General features: G+C 37.9%; 1 protein-coding gene across 1 annotated transcript in view; it reads left to right on the top strand.

Moving 5' to 3' along the window:
- The window catches only part of LOC136877767 (restin homolog), a 151466-nt gene that overhangs the window by 54610 nt on the left and 76634 nt on the right, over positions 1-20222 (top strand). The gene's annotated exons all lie outside the window — the stretch shown is intronic.

The following is a 20222-nucleotide window of genomic DNA, read 5'->3' as shown; positions in this document are numbered from 1 at the left end:
ATAGGAAGAGGGAGGTGGAACAGGGTCATCAGGGGGAGAAAAGAGAGGAGGAAGTAGCTTCTGCAGGCATCAGGGAAGTTAAGGGAGACCAGGAGAGGTGGGGATCAAATCAAGAGGGTGGGGTTGAGGCTCTGGTCTTGGGTGACTCAATTGTCAGGCATGTGAGGAAAGTGTGTGGAGGAAAGAGAACCAGAGTAGAGTGTTATCCAGGAATTAGGTTAAGGCAGATGTTGAGGAAAATAGCAGGGAATGGGAGGGTAAGGAGAAGGTGGTAATCTTCCATGTTAGTACCAGTAATGCAAGGCAAGCAGGAATAGGTACTAAAATTCTGTAATTGGGGATGTGTGGGATCTGGTTACAGCAGTATGGAAGAAATTTAAGAAAGTGGAGATTGTTATCAGTGGGATACTGTGTAGGAAGGATACTAACTGGGGGGGTGTTAATCGAGGATTTAAATGTGACTATGGATTGGGTATGTGGCAATTTGGGAGTGAGATTTGTAGATATTAATGGGTGAGCAGGAGATAGGGATCTATGCTCAGATGGCCTTCACTTGAACCTCGGTGGTACGTTAGCAAGTTACAAAGTTAGGAAGTTTGTTTAGAAGCATTATTGGGAGGTACGTTCAGGGAAACAGGATGGACTAGGGAGCATTGATAAGGGATCTGGAAGTTAGGTAGGGATGACATCAAAATGTTAGTGTCGTACTGAAGTATTGTAATGAAAGAAATAGAATTTAGTTCTCCGGCAATGATATCTACAGGGTCGTAAACTGGGTTTTGATCTAGTGGGCATAGCATATATAAAAATATAACTTAGCGGCCCAAAGTGTAGAACAGACAGGTGTCATCTAACTAAAAACAAATGAGATATTGTGTAATTTTAAATACAATGGGTTTATTTACTCTTGGTGATGATGAGAAATGAAACGAGAAAATTCAGCAGTAAAGGGATGAAAATACAAATATATATGTCCACTAGACAATTCGCACAAAGTTACATTTTCTTTACTAAAGTTCATTCCCTTTTACATTTTGTGAGTTGTGACTTGCTGATATAACAGGCAAGACTGAGTACAGTTAATAAAGTTTACCGCAATGACCATGCACACGATACACATTAATAAAATAGTTTCATAAACACTGGAACTATATTACACAATTATTATGCATGTCTGAGTGGGACCTATAATACAAAACTTAACCAATTCAAAGAAAAACCCATTTAAAATAACTTCATCTGGACACGAAAACTCAAAACTACCTCTGTTCAGGGTTGAAACCAGGACACACAATATTTACTTGCAGGAATAGAACCTTCCTCATTACTCAACTCACAAAATTACATAACCACACAGCAATACAAATATAATTCAATAAAATTCACTGAAACACAGGATTATTCAGTGTTAATGGCTGCGCCTGGTGCACTCATCGAGGTCCAAAGGAGCGAGCTCTGGGCTACCAAGATAGGTCCTGAAAACCCTAACTATCATCCTTTAATGAAGGCTGCCTATGTTAAATCAGTCTCTACCTCTTACCAATTTAACACCCATGGTGTCCCTAGCAAACTTTTTCCTCAGCACTAAAACTTTACTTCACTCTCAAATGAATATTCGCAGGCATTAAAATAAATTCACCATATTCCCAACTTACAGCCCTTTAATCTTATCTAATGAATGATTTAAACACATTATCTCTGTCTCTCGCCTAATTAAATGGGGAACTTTATTTGGACCTCACCGTCATCTTCTGTTCTTCCTGTCATGCTTACTTGTAGACTCATTTTTATGACACAACATGCACATGCTAATTATTCTTCAAACTCAAATGCCAATCCTAATTCCCAGATTGCAAGAAAATACAAATATGTCCTAACAGATGACATTCCCATACATACGACAATATCAATATCACCTTCCAGTTGAAATCATATGATAACGCTAACATGACCACATTAAATCTTTCACATGAATTACGGGCATTCACAATAATAAAACCACACATAATGTAATTAAATTGTATACAAACATCTACTTCAAAGAAAAGTAAGCAATTGTATTCCCAAAAAAAACTTCTGCATGCATATTTACATTGCATTAAATATATCTAATCATTCAGACCACCCCTAACATATAGGCCCTACTTTTCAGGTACATTTAAATCTAGGCCTATCATTTAATTTTTTTTTTTAATCGCGCAACATGACCATGCAATAATAAGCAAATTGGGTACTCAGCCTTTCCTAGTCATCTCCTCGCCTCCGTTCGAGCTCCCGGGAGTTCATCATTGTGGTTTTAGCACTGCACCTTACTGGTGTCAAACTTCATGGAGCCTTGGTTCAGCATCTTATTGCTCACTTGTTGATTCATGGCACTGAGTCATTCGTGTATTCAATCCTAGTTACTGGGAACAGACACACACAAAGTTATTCTTCGTTCAGGAGATCACAGTTCACATGTACTTTGTTTTTAATGCCACACTGTTCTGCATTCGGATTTATGAACATTCAGAAAAACATTCTACTGTGATTTATCCAGTCTCACACCATATTCTTTGTACCGTATTACTCGTGCTTACTGCTTTCCTTAGTGTGACTCGAGTTCAATATCCTGGAGGAAAGTTTATCAAAATCCATTTTCTGCATTTGAACTTACTTCACTGGGATTGTTTCTCTACACCCTTTTATTTCATACGCCACACTGTTGATTTATTCATCAAAAACTCACTCTCACAAAGGAAAGTTTTCCCAAACATGGACATATGTGTTAACTGTACGAGGTAGATTAATCCAGTGAGTCCGTGGAGAGATGCCCTGCTCCTTTTATGAACTCCCCTAAAAATGGTGTAATTCTAGATATCTTCCCCTTCTTAAAATTGATTTCCCTTTTCCTGTGGTGCTAGAAATGAAGCAGTACAGCTCTCAGGTGATCAGTTACCTTATACAGTGGAACCTTGGATTGTGAGCATAATTCATTCCGGCAACATGCTTGTAAGTACAGTATATTTTCCATATACGTGTAATCTATCAATATGGACATGAAGCTCATAAATAATGAACATGCTTGTAATCCAAAGCGCTCGCATTTCAAAGCAAGTTTTCCCATAAGAAACAATTGAAACGTGTATGATTCGTCCACAACACAAAAATATTTATTCGCATAACTATTCTAAAACAAAATATAACGTAAAACAAATTAATCTGCACTTTACCTAACAATAGATTCATTGTTGATGTGAGGAAGACAAGACATGACATGACATGAGAAGAGTTACTGTGTAGCACGAATTTCACTAATGGAATCACTGCTGTCTGTTAGCTCACTGAAATTGTTTTCTTTTCGTGCAACTTTAATGAGAAACCTGTCCAATGACTGTTGCTTTTGCCTCTTTTTGAGGATTTCATGAACATGAGACATTACATTGTCAATGAACAGATTCATCACTTGCACTGCTACAGCCTTATTCAGGTGGTGGTTTTCAAAAAAGTTTTGTTCCATTTCCCACATTTTGCACTTCTCCAGAATCTCAGTTGAAATGAGAGATTCCATTGACTTTTCCTTCCCCTCTTCCCCAGATGAGCTCTTCTCCATAACCTCTTCCTTTTGTTCACGATGCAGGTCCATCAGTTCATTGGTGGTGAGTTCCTGCCTATGTTCTTCCACCAGCTCTTGAATGTCCACGTCATTCACCTCCAACCCCATGGTCTACGCTAAGGACACAGTTTCATCGACAATCGGCGGCTCATTGTCACCAACAATTCCCTCAAAGTCACATCCAAGAACACACTCAGGCCAGAGCTTTCCCCAAGCGTAAGTGAGAGTTCTCCTGGTGACCCCATCCCAGGCTTTATCGATGATCTTCAGGCAGTTCACGATGTGCAAATGATTTCTCCAAACTCTAGGATGGTAAGGTTTGTTCCTTCAGTCACTTTGCAGCATCACTGAAATAGTGCTTTGGTGTATAGCTTCTTGAAGTTCGAAATGACTTGCTGATCCATAGGCTGGAGAAGTAGAGTAGTGTTTGGAGGAAGGTACTTAACCTTAATGAACTTGAATTCCTCCAGTAAGTCATTCTCAAGTTTTGGAGGATGAGCAGGAGCATTGTCCATAATCAGCAATACTTTGAGTGGCAGATTATTTTCTGAAATGCATGTCTTCACTACAGCACCAATGACCTCGTTCATTCATTCAACGAAGAAAATACGAGTGACCCAAGCTTTGGTGTTGACTTCCACATAATATTTAACTGGCTCTTCTGCACCTTGCATTTCTTGAAGGCTCGTGGATTCTTGGAACGATACGCAAGCAGGGGCTTTAGTTTCAAATACCCGCTCACATTACCACACAATAACAGGGTTAAACGGTTTTTCATGGGCTTGTGACCGGGCATTGAATTTTCTTCTGTTGTGATGTAGGTCCTTTCCAGCATCTTTTTCAAAAAAGTCCCGTTTCATCACAGTTAAAAACTTGCTGTGGTAGGCAACAGTCGGTAATTGTGAGCTTCCCGAATTCAGCAGTGATTGCCTCAGATGCCTTAGCATCCGAACTGGAAGCCTCCCCTTGCCTCACAACAATATGGATGCCACTTCTCCTGCTTGCTTTGAAGCTTTCTTCGAATTCTGTTGACGTATGTGTACTATATGGTAATTTACATACGAGGTCGACGTACAACGTCTTTGCCGTCTCGCACATTAAATTCTTGGTCACAGTATCACCTGCTAGTTGCTTATCATTTATCCAAACGAGAAGTAACTTTTCTACATCTTCCAGAACACGTGACAGTTGCTTTGATACTCTTGTGACACCCTTTGCTGCATCTACCCCTTTTATTTCTTATTTTTTCTTTAATATTGTGCAAATCGTTGACGTGGACTTGTTATAAAATCTCGCAATATCAGCCACTCGCATACCTCGTTCGTGCTTTTCGATCATTTCCTTCTTAACTTCCATCATAATCATTTCCTTCTTCTGACCAAATTATTTTTAGCCTTCTTTTCGTTCACTGGGCCCATCGTTGCAGAACAGTTATAACACTAATGAAAGAAACAAAACATGTACACTCGTACGGTGCTGGCTATGCGAGCGAGGCACATCAAGTGAAGTCAAGCGCGGGAGATGATTACACACACTCTCCCAGGAAAGGGAGAGGCAGGGGGAGAGGTAAACAAAGGCTCAGGGGAGGAGAATACGTAGGCACACGTGACGCTCCTATTGCGGAACCTTACTCGCTTATCGAGTTACAATTTATGTAGAATGTTTGCTCGTCTTGCAAAACACTCGTAGACCAAGTTACTCGCATTCTGAGGTTTCACTGTATGCTGTTTAAGACTATCCTGGGTGAAATCCATTTGTACATTTAGCAGTTATCATCATATATCTCTCCCCTTTCTTCTGGTGATGTCTGGTTATTCCCCAATCTGAAGGACCTTGAGAGAAAATAACCACATGGACCCTGGAAATTTCCATGATTATATAATGGGATGTCTCTTTTTCTGTAGGAAATTATTCTTAAAGGACATCACAAACCCTCATAAAATACACTGATAATGACCCGCTCTTTTGAAGTTATGTTGAATGTCTAATTAGTAAAATCTTTAATTTGCGCAGTCTCATATACAAAGTTGGCTATGCTGTTTTGGATTTTGATCACAAAAATTTCTTCCCTCTCTCCTTCTAAGACAACTTGTGGTCAAGATAATTCCACCCCTCTTGTCATTCTGGGATTCCCTCGCTCAGCTTCTTGGGAAGCTTGGAACATGCCTTGATTTGACACTTGGCGTTCCCGCGAACTTGCTCCTAGGCAACATGTAATATATATTTGCTCTGTTTTTATCCCTGTGGTCCTCACTTCATGACCCTGTTGGGTACAGTATGTACTGTATGTATGTATTGTCCCTAACCAACATTGTGGACATGTCCAGCAATCACCCAAGTCAAGAGAGTATTATATCTACCACCGAAGTTGCTGTGAGCCGACACTATGCACTCTGGTGAGAGTCAGGGCTGATCACCACATGTTGTATCCCATTAAAAAAGAAGCTTGGACATGTTTTTGTAGCAAATGGAAACCTGTATCTTTCTTTCTGATTGTGTTAGCTATAAAGCTTGTGCTTCTGTGTTAAATTTCAGTGTTTTATAAGTGAATGTGAAGGGAAATTTCACACGTTGTTCTAGAAGGTTTGACATGATGTTATTAACAATCAGTGACAGTTCAATTCTGTTGTAAGTCATTATGTGATGAACTGCAGTTGATTAATCTCATATTAATATTAAATAAGGTGGAACCAGAGTTATTTCCTTTTGAGGTTATTATATGATTATGTGATGTGTTATTAAAAGTGCTCAAAGCGTAATTCTCACTCTTACATTCTTAATGTTCTTCAGAGAAGCACGTTATTTACTATCAAAGAGTAGAGAAGGGTCCACCTATTTAATACCATTAGCTTGTATACAAGCAAACAAGTTAATGGTGTTAAATAGGTGGACCCTTCTCTACCCTTCGATTGTGATCAATTGTCAATATGGACCATAATGAAATTCGTAAAGCAAGTTATTTAGACGTATGTTTAATTTGCAAGTTGGACCTAAGAACTAAATTCTGACTGATCATCAGTTTTGTCAGAATGAACTTCCAGCATGGGACACTAGAGTTGAATACAGACTTTTGCCTCATCATGATGGACATCATGCAGTTATTCTTTTGTTTGTCGTATCAGAAGCGTTAAAACTGGCTACATATAAAAGACAAATTTTACACCATTATATATATTAACAACAACAAAACCTAAATAAAAAGGAAGAAAGAAAGAAAGAAAGAAAGAAAGAAAGAAAGGAAGTCCAAGGTGGTGGATCTGTGTATTGAAGGTGATTCCGTATTAAGCACAGCTTTGAAGAAGATGATGCTGCGTTGGTATATTGACTGATAAGTATGAGGCTTGCCTTTAGAGGTATCCCATTTCAACAGAAGGAATCTCACAAGGATGACAAACATGGCGGATGAACAATCTTATATAGTTGCTGACCAGAAATTAGCGACTTTCATACAGTGCTAAATATGGACATTGAGTCCTAAGCCCAATAATGAAGCTGTGGGAACACCAGTGACCTGACCATGCGGACTGACCAAGACGTCTAAATTTAAGTATCCTGTAAAGTAGTTACTATCTCTCATACAAGTAAAATTTTAATAATCAGCCTTGTCTGCTCTGTAGAATTCTCTCTATTTCACATATTTTCCTTAGTTTTGGTCATGGAGTTGGGATCCTTATGAATGACATGCAGTCATGTTTTGCAAGTGAAGCCTTTCATCAGAATTATTCTTTTAGGTCAGTGTTGTAAAATATAAAGATCATGTATTAATAATCATAAGCTCCTATGATAAATCAGTTTATTTGAGTCACCTTGAGAGCAATACCTTTACGTGTATAATTCAATGTGTTTTTTATTCAAGTCATCTGATGCGACATGCTGTAAGTCATTTTGACTATTTTGTTAGGATATTGGTAGGACAGGATGTTAATAATAATTCTTATTTAACTAAACATAGCTTCATCATTTGTGATGGTAATCATGCCTATAAACTGGAGACAAGTGTTCATGTGTGCAAATAATGCTCAAGTTTTTTTATGTAAGCTCGTGTATTTTTTGTTGTACACTGGTGGAAAATCAAATCTAGATCATTGAGCCTTGATTATTGTAGTATGGAACAATTTGTGGAGCAGTTTGGAGTGAGTGTTGTGTAATACTTTTATAAAGCATTAATGTAATTTTTATGCACTTGATTGGTGGGGAAATTAGTAGAATTATGTCTGCCCATGTCAGAGATGGGATTTGCCCATACGGTATTTAATGATAGGAAACATACAGATTAGAGATATGCATGTTGGTGTGATATTTATGCTCATCTTTTCCTGCTATTTTTAGTTGATTTATTCATGTGGATTATGGTTTAATCAGATCTTTTAAGAGACATGCTTAATTTTTTTTTCTTACATGTTGCTTTATGGGTGACGATGGGATAGGAAAGGGCTAGGAGTGGAAAGGAAGCAGTCGTAACCTTAATTAATATATAGCCCCAGCATTTTCATAGTGTGAAAATAGGAAACCATGGAAAACCATCTTCAGGGCTGCCGACAGTGGGGTTCGAACCCACTATCTCCCGAATACTGGATACTGGCTGCACTTAAGTGACTGCAGCTATCGAGCTCAGTCTACTTAAATTTCAGTCACGTTTAATTAAACTTTGTTATGTTGACACGGTGTTATTTAGGACATTCTTCCAATTGTATGCGTATACTCCAATTTATTTTCTCCCACTTAAAAATAATGTAAATAATAGCAGAGTAAATTTAACTTAATCGAACTTGTAAATAGTGTGTACCATAATTTTGGTTACATGTTCGATATTTGTCTAATTTTGTGACATATGTTTTTCTTACTCTCCACTTCATTGATGTGTAATTTTTGTGAGTGTTGAATTGGTCATTTTTTGCAATGACTATTGTGACAATTTTTATGTGCGTTGCCAGCATGTGGAATTCCAGAGTTGAGTTACATTATCTTCTGAAGTGGAGAGGATTACTTGTTAATTTTGAATTTGTTGAGAGAAATTAAGGAGAGATCATAGAATAGTCCTTTTCTGTTATGAGGAGATTTAATTATGTTTTATTCAGAAAGAAGATTTTATTTTGTTTAATGAAGTAAAAAGTAAACTCGTGTCCTCGTCCTGAGGTGGTGCAGCTCTTTTCAGGCACACCCCAAATGGAGATGACCTGCATGTACTGTACTATTTTTTGGAAATATGTGCAAACACAAGTGTTGCAGCTGTGTCCAAACCCCTGTGGAGAGGACAAATGGTTTTGAAATGTAACTGGACTAAAACAGGGAAATGTGCTGTTGTCATCGTTGTTGGATAAAATAGTGAAGGAGACTAAGGAAAAATGACGATCTTCAGCTCTCAGGACAATGGACAATTTAAAAATAAATGTTTGTTTGATTTTATCTTAATTTACTATATTTTATTTTAAACTTTTTAGATATACACTCTCATTATAGCTGAAAATGTCTCAAATAGAGAGATGAAACATGTCCTAATTAAGTGTAGTCCTGTTGTGTGTTTGTCCTTGATGTAGATAAAACAATAATAAAAATTATATTGAAGGGTGGGAAATCTCTCAGTTACAATCCATTTATTTAGTCCCTGATGAGCTTATTTCTAGTCCTCACCCTCATCTGGAGGGCAGGTTTATACACTCATTGAGGAGTCTGTCTATCTTGACAGGTCTTCAGTCTTGATGTGAGAAGTGTGAGACAATAAGAAAGCCAGATAAATATAGGAATGCTGACCAGTCATTGCATTTATCCTATTATGTGTTTCTAATTATGTTCCTATTTCTATATATGACTCAACTGACATATTCTATGTAATGGTCACTTGTTTTTTAGTGTTCTTCATTTAAATAGAAAGCTACCATATGTTAAGTCTCATTTATTTCCTCATGTCTCAGAATGTGCTCGATTGTGTCTTACCTTTTTTCCTTTCCGGAACGGATTTCCATTTATCTCATTTCTGTGAATTTCTGTCCTGTGACTGAAATGTATACTTGAAACGTCAGTATTATCCTATATAACTGTTTTGTGACCTTTTTCATTGGACAGCATTTCCATCGTACTGTTTCTCCTGAACACCGTTCAGCTCTCATGGAAGAAGCATCTAATCTTAGGTCAGAGATTCGTAGATTGCTGGTTATGCAGGAGAAAATCAACTCGGAAGTGAGGGAGTATTTATCAGTTCCAGAATCTTGGTGGTGGGATGATTATTGGCATATGTGGTAGACTGAAGAGATGCTGCAATTTGGGACCAGTACAAGAACTTTTGAAGATTTTTTGTTTAAAAAATGTTATTACTCTCTTTTTATGCACATTTAACAAGTTTCCTTTTATTTTTATGAATTTATTTCTATTTTATTATTGTGCAATAAGTTGTCAGAGTATGTTTAACTCTGTCAATGGGAAGTGTTTTCTCATCAGTCTAGTCGGTTATAAAGACTTCTCAATATTTACTAGTCTGGCAATATAAGAGACACAAAGAAGATAAGAGTGAAATGGTAACAACTTATCTGTAATGCTAAACTTACTGTAACACTTATATGTTATACTAAGTTTTACACTAAGTTCTAGCACTAAAGATCTTTTATTTCAGAATATTTATTTCAGTGTAACTTTCAGAAGTAACTAAACTATATCTGTAATGTTGCATTCTTTAAGAATTCATGGAATTTTATTGACAGAGTCTAACACTAGTGAACAAACTAACGTTCAATTTATGAAGAAGTGTTTTACTACCTATGATTTGAAGTCATGTGCTTCTGTTAGAAGATAAGACTGAAGCTTCATTATAACCAGAGTTGGGAAGTAATCGAATAAAAGTAATCAAATTACTTGTAGCAATTACATTCTTACTTTTTACAAAATGCAATTTTTACTTGTAATTGTTACTTTTTTTGCAAAATATAATTTTTAATTGTAATTTACTTCATGAAACAAAATTGTAATCATTATTGTAACCGGTTTCCAGTGGTTACACAACATATAGTAAAGAATAAGGAAAACTTAAATTGCACGGCACTTTAACACCTTTAGCACAAACCAAAACATCAGATAAACTGCATCAAATGAACATCAGATTGGGCAACGTGATGCCTATAAGAGGGGATGTGGAGCAGGTGTGGGAACCTCACCAGGGTCATGGGGATACGTATTTTGCAGATTTTAAGAAAAATCAATGGTGATCCTTTGATCTGTTAATATTTTTTTCCAAAATAACCATTACAAAGAAAATTCGAAACAAAATCCTTCAGTTCAAAAATCCAGTTATGGTATCTCAAAACCACAAAATTAGATGTAATTTGTGAAGAGCTTTTATTTTAAGTCAAAGAGGCTAATCAAAGATACCTTAACGTAATGCAACTTCCAGAATACAGCGTTTAAGGCTAATAGGAAACACATGATACACATACAATATTAAGTGAAAGTTAACACGCTTTCAGACAATCGCGCCACATAATGGAAACATGGGGGAAATCAGAAATACTTAAACTTGACACAGAGGCCAGTTCATCTTACTCGCACACCAAAAAAACTTCTGATGTGGAGCAGAGGAAACTAGCATTAATCAAGTAACGCAAGGTTACTGGAGGCAAACCCCGAGGGAAATATAATTAATCTACTAATTACACTGTTTACAAAACCAAAAGAAAAGGGGAATGCCTCCAAAATCAAACAGGCAGGCTCAGCTGAAAAGCTAAGGCATTTTAATAATTGAGTGGCGAGTCTGGGCGAGTAGGGGTAAACTCCTATGTGAGAAGAAAAGCAAATTAATTTAAATTAAGGCAGAAATGAAACCAACAGTGCTTACCCCAAGGCAGGTCATCCTGGGAGGGATGATCGCCGACGTGTGTCTGATCGCTGGACTGACGAAAAACGAAAAGACCACAAAATCCTGCCTCGCACACTTAAGAAGGCAAAGCTGGCCCCAGTGCGATCACCAAGTAACCAGTCAGACCACAGAAGCTTACCTCTCACCACCCAGATTCACTAATCAAAACTCGTGTTATTTTCTCCAGCAGAAATATTATCCAGAACTTTCCTTCTTAAGAAAATAGCAAACAACCACAAAATTAGATGTAATTTGTGAAGAGCTTTTATTTTAAGTCAAAGAGGCTAATCAAAGATACCTTAACGTAATGCAACTTCCAGAATACAGCGTTTAAGGCTAATAGGAAACACATGATACACATACAATATTAAGTGAAAGTTAACACGCTTTCAGACAATCGCGCCACATAATGGAAACATGGGGGAAATCAGAAATACTTAAACTTGACACAGAGGCCAGTTCATCTTACTCGCACACCAAAAAAACTTCTGATGTGGAGCAGAGGAAACTAGCATTAATCAAGTAACGCAAGGTTACTGGAGGCAAACCCCGAGGGAAATATAATTAATCTACTAATCTACTAATCGACAGGAGCAGACACCCCCTGTTCCAAAAGTCCAAGTCACGAAAATTTCCAGAACATTACAAAATATCAATCAACAATAACAACCCTTTACAATTTAGTAGTTAGATTTCCAAATTTAGATGGATAAAAGGAATACAAAGAAAATATTCTACAATAATATTTTACACATCATAGTAAACGTTTCTTTGAAAGAGACATATTCCACAGGTCTCAGTTATAGTCTAGTAATCGTTACATTCTAGTAATCGTTACATTCTAGTAATCGGTACATTGTAGTAACTCATTTACATCATGTGGAGAAACAAGGAAACAAAAACAACCAACGATTTTCTTAAAATTAAACACAGGTATTCCTTTCCTCCATGTGCCTTTCAGTGCCTTTCCGCAAAAAAAGGTCAAGGCTTAGCGATGAGAATGTTAAGAACCAATTCATTTATTTGCAAAGTAAATGGCACATTGTTTGAAATACTAAAAGTCATTAACTAAAATAAAAATGACCGAGAACAGTCATTTCAAAAGTTCCAGGGTATCATGTTTAGTGGCAATAGCCTCCTAATGTCTCTATGCTAAAGAAACACACACAAAACAAAGTAATATATCGTCGTTGCCGGGACAAAACCTCCTATGTGATATGCTGACCCGCAGCACATACATTATTAAGAGCAAGAATGCCTCGACAATATTCACACAATATTGCACCTTAGATGACAGAATCTTACTGGCCGAACTTCTAAGCTAAAATATTTCATATAGAAGGTTTTGTCCCGGCAGCGACGATAATTTCCTTTCAAACTTTGTAATATGCAGGGGGCGGGAATGTCAGTGATTTCCTTATGACTAGTGTTCAGTAAAGTAAGTGTAATTGTAATTTTAGTGATTACTTGTTGAAAAAGTGATTTGTAATTGTGAGTAAAATATTTCTCAGGTAACTGTAACTCACTCCAATTACTTTTTTTTTGTACTCTTCCCGTCACTGATTATAACTATTAGCCTCTTGAAGTATTAGGTTTATTCTTTTTTTCCTTTTGTGGTATTGTAAGTTGCTACAGATGGGAAGTGTTGCCAAAAACATAACTAAAGCTCAGTTGTTTATGACATTGAATATCATGAAATATTCATATGATAATGCTCTTTTTTCAAAATCCAAAATATAAAAATGGTGAACAATACACCTTAAAGATGGATTTTTTTTTTTTAAATTGAATTTGAGGAAAATAACTTGCAATAGAACAAATTAGCCAACTAACCTTTGGTGGCAAGACCTAGTATTAACAGTACACTGTGTCTTCTGGTACGGACTTGAACATTTCTTTAAACTTTCATTGATGTGTTTCAGTTTCAGTCTTATCCTTAGCTCTGACAATAGGAAAGTGACTGAGGTATGAGCGATGCTAGTAATGCTATTCCTCATGTAACCAGTCCCTGTTATGAATGGTGTGAACATGTCACTCATACGGTTGGTTGGTGAATCCAGTGGGTATGGCTGACTGATATGTAACAGCAACTTACAGTTTGGTGAGGAAAGCAACAGGAAACTACCTCACTATCCTTGTACGCCTCTTCATTGGTGCCTAGGCAGTGGGCTGTTGAGGATCCAACCAGCCTTTGGGCTCAGTACTCAACATACATACATACATACATACATACATACATACATACATACATACATACATACATACATACATACATACATACATACATACATACATACATACATACATACATACATACATACATACATACTGGTACATCATTTTTAAATTATCAATTCTGTTCAGTGATAGAACTGACAATTTAACCCAAAATCTTACTTATAGGCTATAACTGATGGAAAGGAAAAAACCAGTGCAGATTAGGTCGTAATAGAAAGGAACATCAAGTAGACAAAACATTAGGGTAAACACAATGATAGGTCATTGTGAGATGAGGAGAAAAATAAAAATTAAACACAAAAGACAAGAACAATCTCCTCTTCTCTTCTTCATATACTGCAGTCTTCAGAATAGGCTGGCTCTCTCCTCACCCAGTTCTAAATTAATTTATCTTCAGTGCATTTCTGCTCATTTCTGCTTCCCAGCTTCATCAAGAGGGTGGGTTTCAACACTCACTGAAGGACCATCTTGATAGGTTTTCAGTTTTATTATTATTTTTCTTCTCCTCCTTCAGAAATTAGCACTTCAGGGACAGAGAAGAAATTAATTTAGGCGAGGGGAGAGCCAATCTATTTGAAGGTGGTAGTTTGTGAAGATGTGGAGATTGTCCTTATCTTTCTGCTTTTTCTTTCTATTTCCCCCTCTTCCCACATTGACCTGTCATCATTTTTATCCTACTATGTGTTCCTTTTGATGTCCGTATATTTATATAAACAACTTCATTATAGACTGTTATGCTTTTCAGTATTCATTCTTCAAGTCTCTGTGAATGATCTAATTGCTTCCAAAACCCTCAATTTGCAACTGACACTGTAGTTTAGAAGTGGAGTCTGAGTTCAAGAACATGAGAAGTGGTAAGTCCCCTGGGACCTCACTGAGACATGATAAAGGAAGCTGGAGCACAACACATCTGGGAAGAGAACAAGATACCAGCAGACTGGATGAAAGGCATCATTATCCCCTGTATAAAAAGGAAAATGGGAAGGAGTATAGATATTATAGAGGCATCACTCTACTTTCTCACTCAGTTAAACTTTTGGAGAAAATAATTGAAAGAAGACTCAGGAAAATAGTAGAACTATTATTGGATGAGAAGCAAAATGGCTTCAAGAAGAACCAAACCACTACAGACCTCATATTTGCTGTCTGAATTCTAACAGAGAAGTACTGGGAATATGGAAGAACTTAGTGATGGTTTTTATGGACAGCGAGAAGCCCTACAGCAGTGCCCCTAGAAATATGATCTGGGAATGCCTAGAAGGTATAGGTTCATGATTGATAAAGTAAAGATGCTTTATCAAAAATGCTTTAGCTGTGTCCATGGATAGAAGAGCTGGTTGGTTTGAAACCAAGAGAGGAGTCTAGCAGGGAAGTGCCTTGTCACCACCACTCCTCTTCATCATTGCATGGATCAGATCATAAAATCCATCAAAGAGTCTAAAACTAATATTTTCAGATGATGTTCTCATTTAGGGGGAAACTGAAGCAGAAGCACAGGAGAAACTAAATCTTTAGAGTGACAAATTTAAAGAATATCAGTAAAACAAAAACAGGTTAAATGTCTGTCAATAGGAAAGACACAGATTTTCTGGAGGGAACTTGATTGAAATCTGTTTCTAACTTCAAATACCTTGGAAGTGCCTATTTTATTTTAACTAATGGGTCAGTGGGCCTCTGTGTGAACACTTATGTTCATCTGTGTATATATACTTGTATATGTGTGGAAGAAACTTAAAACTTGATGTTTAAAAAAAGGATGAATCCACTGTTAAAGTTCCCTTTAAGGATATTTTGTGTAAGTCTACACAAGGCCACATGTGGGTCGGCCGGGCCAGAGAGAGACTGGCAAAGGAACTTCTTCATATCATACAGAGCCATTAGACTAAGCCAGCAATTCAACCTTTATGTTCTTTAGAGAAATTCCATCTGATTAAGCCTATTTCCAACTTAATATCAGAACATCAAGAACAATAACTCGTCATTGTGTTGGACTATCGGCCACGGTTTTGAAATGAATATTTACAAAAAGCATTAAATATGACACGTCCCAAACACCTTACCATCACTATACATCAAAGAGGGCAGATAATCACAAAGGGTGTGCTACTTTTGCACATGACAGAAAATGGCTTTAACATACTCATGCTGATGCGGCTAGGATCATAAAGGAAGTGTTCATACATAAGTAATCCATGAAAACTTTCTGTAAAAGAGTTACTCTCACCTGTCTGGTAGATGTGATCATGAAGGCATCAAGTCCTTATGGTCTGACACTGTGGTTTGCTGATTCAAGTCCCATTGGTGGAAAACAATTTCAACATCAGAATGACGGCTGACAGGGCAATCACTAGAATGCATGCCAAAAGCCTGGGTTTAGTTCCAAACCTCTCCACTGTGCTCATATGCAAGTTGCTTTAAGTCGCACTGACAGAGTTAGGTCTTATGGCAACAATGGAAGAGGAAAGGGCTAGAAGTGGAAAGGAAGCGGCTGTGGCCTTATGTAAGGTACAGCCCACGCATTTGCCTGATGTGAAAATGGGGAACCATGGAAAACCCTCTTCAGGGCTGCCAACAGTGAGGTTTGAACCCACTGTCTCCCGAATACTGGATACTGGTCGCACTTAAGCGACTGCAGTTATCAAGCTCGGTGTGCTCATATGATGTGAGAACATATGACTATTTACAACTTGATTTGACACTGTTGTTTGTCCCTTTCCATTGCTGACTCTGTTGATAGCGATTTGCCTTTTGGATGGGCATGTTAAGCCTTTAGCAGAGCCAGGACTGAATTTAACTGCTACAACACCTCTGAGCCTAAATAATTTTGCAGTGATCCTGTCCTTGATAAGCCAAAATTGCAGTTTGAACCCACTCGTCCCTCGAATGCATAGCTTAGTGCTATAGTTGTAATGTGTTAACACATGCAGCCACTCTGGTCGGTGATGATAATAATAATAATAATGAAACCGTTATATGGCTGAAAAAAGTACTTTATTCAATTAACAATAATACAAAACCAAACCAAACCCCATGGCGCAACAGCCCCGAAGGGCCTTAGCCAACCAAGTGACCGCTGCTCAGCCTAGGGCCTGCAGGTTATGAGGTGTCGTGTGGTCAGCATGATTAATCCTCTCTGCCATTATTCTTGACTTTCTAGATCGGGGCTGCTATCTCACCATCAGAGAGCTCCTCAATTCTAATCACATAGGCTGAGTAGACCTCGAACTAGCCCTCAGATCCAGGTAAAAATCCCTGACCTGTCTGGGAATCAGGTACCCGGGGCATCCGGGTAAGCGGCAGGCATGCTACCCCTACACCGCAGGGCTGGCACAATAATACAAATACAGGGGTACGATGCCATTCGTATCCCTGAAATATCACTATAAAATTTGTCACAAATGGAACATAATAATTGCTTTTACGCATATCAAGTGAAAAATCTGCGACAAATTAAGAAATACCGTCGTTATTTGAGAACTATGAAAACATACTTAAGGCTTGTAGACAGGACTGGTTTATGTCGTACTCCGCTGCTGGTGCCGTCTTTTGTTACTTTCTTCAGGTCCAGGGCTAGCACCGTGGAATGGGAGTGCTATGTCTGTGGATTCTCATTATCTTTATCCATTCGCTGCTGGTGCCGTCTTTTGTTACTTTCTTCAGGTCCAGGGCTAGCACCGTGGAATGGGAGTGCTATGTCTGTGGATTCTCATTATCTTTGTCCATATTACTAGAGCGGCCAGTTCAAACAGCAAAATGGAGGTCAACAGAAAAATAGCATGGTCCCTGGACCAATAAATATTTTTATTTTTGTTCGAACGAAAGTGCTTCGATCCCTGGACCAATAAATCACTAGTCCACAGAATTCTTCTTATGTACATTGGCCATTGTCGCCTATTAAATATTGCATATCGCGATACAATTCAGGAAATGATGTCATTGACAACTGAAGCAATGAAACGAAAGCAAAGAATTTCAGTGAACACAGACATCACACACGAAATTGTTGAAAGTGTAAGACAAAAAACATACGTGTGTCACTGTGAGCGTAACACCAAAAGTACTTGTAAAGTGGTAAAGTACGTATACATAATATTCTCCAAAAATCAAATATTTCTTAATTTGCCGCAGATTTTTCACTTGATATGTGTAAAAGCAATTTTTATGTTCCATTTGTGACAAATTTTACAGTGATATTTCAGGGATACGGATGCGCACTATACCCAGTCTAGCTTTAAATCACTACAGGATACAACAAGCGTTTTTTGTTTTGAGATGAACATGAATAGTTTTCAACCCTCATATATGCTAAGAAGGACCTTTCAGCTGAGCAGTTAGTAGCATGAGTAGAAAAGTAGATCTTCAAAGCTATATACACGTTCGGATATAATTCCTGAAGGTGATTTGCTATCTGAAGTTTATTTAGAAATAGCAATGACAGGCTACTTTTTCCTTCATCTCACTGAGCTCGATAGCTACAGTTGCTTAAGTGCGGCCAGTATCCAGTATTCTGGACATGGTGGGTTCGAACCCCACTGTCGGCAGCCCTGAAGATGGTTTTCCATGGTTTCCCATTTTCACACTAGGCAAATGCTGGGGCTGTACCTTAATTAAGGCCACGGATGCTTCCTTCCCACTCTGAGCCCTTTCTTGCCCCATCATTGCCATAAGACCTATCTGTGTTGGTGCAACATTAAAAGCAACTTGTAAAACTTTAGCCTTCATCTAAGAGTAAGAGTTTCAGATGGATACATTCTGTTCCAAATGCTTCTTCGATATCTGATGTGTAAGTCTGTTGTAGTTTGTCAGCTCATTTGTGAATTTTATCAGAATCAATTCCTGTATAGTTTGATCAAAATGAGAATCTTTCTGAAAATTCATTGTATACACTTATTCATGTTTTATCTCCATTGACACTTTTCCAATTTTTCTATATAACTGCTCTGTAAGATACAGTTCAGATTATTATTATTATTATTATTATTATTATTATTATTATTATTATTATTATTATTATTATTATTATGTCCGACTCGTTGGCTAAATGGTCAGCGTACTGGCCTTTGGTTCAGAGGGTCCCGGGTTCGATTACGATTACATGTTTATAACATGTAATCCCGACCAGGTCGGGGATTTTAACCTTCATTGGTTAATTCCAATGGCCCGGGGGCTGGGTGTTTGTGCCGTCCCCAACATCCCTGCAACTCACACACCACACATAACACTATCCTCCACCACAACAACACGCAGTTACCTACGCATGGCAGATGCCGCCCACCCTCACCGGAGGGTCTGCCTTACAAGGGCTGCACTCGGCTAGAAATAGCCCCACGAAATTATTATTATTATTATTATTATTATTATTATTATTATTATTATTATTATTATTATTATTATTATTGTTATTATTATTATTATTATGATTAGGTTCATTTTCAGATTTAGACTCTTAATGAGGAATGTCTTGTGCTGCTTTATTCATTTGGGTCTATTTTTCTCTGTTTTTCTCATCCTTGGATGTTTTTCATATTCTTCTCACCAACACTTTTATAGAAATTAAATGACAGTTTCATTCAGGAAACCACGTTGACCACTGTACCATCATCCATTTCCTCAGACTGTAATTTTTTTACTGACAGCGTTGAATCTTTCCAGAATAACACCCCATACTGCAGCCATAACTATGTCCGACTCGTTGGCTGAATGGTCAGCGTACTGGCCTTCGGTTCAGAGGGTCCCGGGTTCGATTCCCGGCCGGGTCGGGGATTTTAATCGCTTCTGATTAATTCTTCTGACTCGGGGACTGGGTGTATATGTCCGTCCCAACACTCTCCTCAGCATATTCAGACAACATACTACACTACCAACCACCACAGAAACACGCAATAGTGCTTACATCCCTCCATAGAGGGTTGGCGTCAGGAAGGGCATCCGGCCGTAAAAACAGCGCCAAATCCACATGTGCGACGCAGTTCGCACCCGCGACCCCACAGGTGTGGGAAAAGCGGCAGGAAAAGAAGAAGAAGACTGCAGCCATAAGTATAAGGAGAGTTCAGTTTTTTCAAAATTCCTTTCGCTTCTTCTTGGGTAACTGACTTCTCATTTTTATCTTCTTTTATACATTTTAGTACTTCTTGAGCAGAACACTTTGTTCCTGAAAGTGTTTTGAGAGAAAAGTTTCCCGAAGTGAAAAAGGGCTCTAAAGCATTCCAATGATGGGTAGATGCTGATAAAAAATTATACAGTTTTTTCAGTACTGTCATTCAAGAAACAAAATAACCAATCTGCAATAAGGTGCAACACTTGATTCCACTAAATTGAGGGAGTTGGCTGAACACAATATGAAAAATTCTAATGGACTAGTCACTTTTGATTCTTGCTTGCAGGCCGGAATATATGTCAGGTATATTGGCGACATTATCGTAGGTTTGGCCCCTGCAGTTGCTCACCTTTAGACCGTGGGATGAAAAAAATGTAATTACAGCATTAGCCAGCTCTCTTCTGGTACGTCCAGAAATTTTCATGAATTTTAAAAATCATTCTTCAGGT

The sequence above is a fragment of the Anabrus simplex genome, chromosome 7 (genome assembly GCF_040414725.1).
Source record: "Anabrus simplex isolate iqAnaSimp1 chromosome 7, ASM4041472v1, whole genome shotgun sequence".
In the NCBI taxonomy this organism is placed as follows: domain Eukaryota; kingdom Metazoa; phylum Arthropoda; class Insecta; order Orthoptera; family Tettigoniidae; genus Anabrus; species Anabrus simplex.
This window is presented reverse-complemented; position numbering and strand designations above follow the sequence as displayed.